This window comes from Cervus canadensis, chromosome 18, assembly GCF_019320065.1.
Source record: "Cervus canadensis isolate Bull #8, Minnesota chromosome 18, ASM1932006v1, whole genome shotgun sequence".
Taxonomy (NCBI): Eukaryota; Metazoa; Chordata; class Mammalia; order Artiodactyla; family Cervidae; genus Cervus; species Cervus canadensis.
The window spans coordinates 25510066-25513711 of NC_057403.1; positions in this window are offsets into that span (position 1 = coordinate 25510066).

Sequence of the window (3646 nt, forward strand, 5' to 3'; positions counted from 1 at the left end):
TAATGAATCCGGTTGTCAAAATTATGTTGTAGTTTTTTTAATAATTATTTCTTGTCTGTATTTTCCTGTTTCTCTAAAATAAGAATCAAGTGGCTAGAGAAAACCTGGACCTATATGGATTCTTATTTTTATCAGCTATAACATTTATAGAAAGTTATCTTTAATAATAATACATAAGCCAAACCTGAATTAAGATATTTTGCTTACCACCTGTTAATTAGCATATACAAATCAGAAGTATATAGCATCTGTTTGAAGAGAGCTTTAAAATTTTTCATTTTTTATCTTAAACATGAGTTCCTATTTGAAACCAGTGAAGAAACAAATATTCAGTAGTTGGGATACATTTGGGGAAAAAAGATCACCTGCATTTGGGTTGGTTTCAAACTAAGGGGGAAAGACCACTCATGCATAATGTAAAATGTTAATGTCATAACATATCAAGATAAGGATAGTTAACTCATATTGGGACAGAAGAAGTTTCAAAGTATTTCAACAAATCTTTCTTTGGCTTCTGAATTTTTAAATGGGAATTCAGATGCTGGTTATGTGTCAGGTAAGAGCTCAGTGAATGTGAAAGTTCACTTCTTCCTATACCACACCTGTTTTATATTAATGCCTTTCAATTTTTTTCTAATTTTTTATTGGAGGATAATTGCTTTACAATATTGTGCTGGCTTCTGCCACAAATGAACTCAAATATTTATAGTACTGAAACTTCTTTCCTCTGAATCAGTTCAGTTCACTCAGTCATGTCCGACTCTATGACCCCATGGACTGCAGCACACCAGGCTTCCCTGTCCATCACCAACTCCCGGACCTTGCTCAAACTCATGTCCATCAAGTTGGTGATGCCATCCAACCATCTCATCCTCTGTCATCCCCTTCTCCTGCCTTCAATCTTTCCCAGTGTCAGGGTCTTTTCCAGTGAGTCAGTTCTTCACATCGGGTGGACAAAGTATTGGTAGCTTTAGCATCAGTCCTTCAAATGAATATTTAGGACTGATTTCCTTTAGGATTGACTGGTTTGATCTTGCAGTCCAAGGGACTCTCAAGATTCTTCTCCAACACCACAATTCAAAAGCATCAATTCTTCAGTACGCAGCTTTCTTTATAGTCCAACTCGCATCCATACATGACTACTGGAAAAACCACAGCTTTGGCTAGACGGGCCTTTGTTGGCAGAGTAAATGTCTTTGCTTTTTAATATGCCATCTCGGTTGGTCATAGCTTTTTCCCAAGAAGAAGAAATTTCATGGCTTTTAATTTCATGACTCCAGTCACCATCTGCAGTGACTTTGGAGCCCAAAATAATGTCTCTGAATAGTTCATATATTTTGTCTTTTTCTCCTGGAACTTCCGAAAATACTTTTATTTAGAAATTATTACAGATTTACATAAGTTGAAGAAATTATACCCTAAAGCAGGGGTCCCCAACCTTTGGGATCTAATACCTGATGATCTAAGGTGGAGAGGATACAATAATAATAATAGAAATAAAGTGCATGATAAATGTAATGTGTTTGAATCATCCCCAAACCATCTTCTTTCCCCACCACCCACCCTCTGGCCCATGGAAAAATCGTCTTCCGTGAAACTAGTCTCTGGTATCAAAAAGGTTGGGGACCACTGCCCTAGAGGACTTTTAGTGTGTACCCTATATCTGCATTCCCCTAATGTTAACATTTTACATGACCTATAGCCATATATATATATATATATATGACCTATAGCCATATATATATATATGGTTATATATCAAATTTGACACTAATTTGATTCATAGACCTTATCAGATTTCACTGATTTTGTGTGCATTTGTGTGTCTCTTGTTACATACAATTTTATCTAGTGTAAATTTTTGTAATGACCACTACAATGAAAATATAGAACTTGAAACACCACAAATATCACTTATTCTATCCCTTTGTAGTCATACCTTCTTTCCTCCCCTTGCACCCCACTCCTAATCCCTGCCAAACACTATTCTCCATAATTTCACTATACCAGGAGTGTTCTATAAGTGAAATCACTGTATTACCTTTAATATTTATATTTATCTACCTAATTACTATGAAACCTTTTAAGGTTGGCTTTTTTCACTCAACATAATTCTTTTTAGATCAATTCCACTTGTTGCAGGTACAATATTCGCTCTACTTTGGTCTACAGAGTTCTTAAGTACATTTCTTTTTGTTAACTTTTTAGTAGTTTAGAATTTCTAGGTATTAATTTATACATACATGACTTATCACAGTCTAGTTTCATTAACACTGAACCAGTTCAAAACCTTATTTCCCCCCTTTCATTGTGTGTTATCATGACTCTATATGCCTTAAGAACTACATAAAATAGTGTAGCCATTTTTTATTGAACCATCTAACATAATTGGGAACTCAACCTTAAATGTACGCTTATGTATACTTTCTGTCCTTTCCTCACTCCTGATATTAAAGAACTTCTTAGACCTCCTGACAAATTCTCAGTTTTCCGTCATCTGAGCATGTCTTCCTTCATTTCATTCATGAATATTTTTTGCCAGTACAGAGTTCTGGGTTGGCAGTTTCTTCAGCACTTGAAAAATATGCTACTTCCTTCTGAACGTCCTGTGTTCTGATAAAAAAAAATATTTAAGTCTCTGTTTCTCTGTAGGTATAGATCATTTCTCACACTGCTTTCAATTTTTGTTTTGTTTTTAGTTTTCTGAAGTTGGATTATCATGTGTCTTATACATTTCTTTGGGTTTATCCTGTTTGGGATTTGCTCAGTTTTTTGAATATGGAGGCTTACATTTATTGCCAAATTTGAGGAGTTTTCTGCCATTATTTCTTTGCATTCCTCTTCAGACTCACACTCTCTCCTTTCCTTCTAGGACTCAGCATATTTTCCCTCTCTTTTGCTCATATTGGGTAATTTCTCTTGTTCCATCTTTAAGTTCACTGATGGTTTTCTCTGTCCTCTCCACTGTGTTCTTGAGCATATCCACCAAGTCTTTTATTTCTGCTACTGTATTTTTCAGTTAAAATATTTCATTTTGTTCTTTATACTCTCCCTTTCTTTGCTAAGATTTCCTACTTTTTTTCCATCTCTTTCAAGTGTGTTCACAATTTGTTCACTGAAGCATTTCTATGATTGCTGTTTTAAATTTGTCAGGTAACTTAAATACTGCAGTTCAAAAGGTGGCACATGTTCTTCTTTCAGCTAACACCATAACTAGACAGATTGATGAAATAGCAGAGGATACTGAGGTGCAGCTCTTAGGATTAATGAGTCACTGTGGTACACAATTCAGGTTGACTAGTCTACCAATGTTGACAACAGGCAAAAATACTTGCCTTTGTGAGATATATTTGTCAGGAGGAAGTGTCATGTTATTCAGTTGCTCAGTCGTGTCTGACTCTTTGTGACCCCATGGACTGCAGCATGCCACGCTTCCTGTACTTCACGATCTCCTAGAGCTTGCTCAAACTCATGTCCACTGAGTCCGTGATGCCATTCAACCATCTCGTCCGTTGTCCCCTTCTCCTCCTGCCTTCAGTCTTTACCAGCATCAGGGTTTTTTTCTAAAGAGTTGGCTCTTTGCATCAGGTGGCCAAAGTATTGGAGCTTCAGCATCAGTCCTTCCAATGAATATTCAGGATTGACT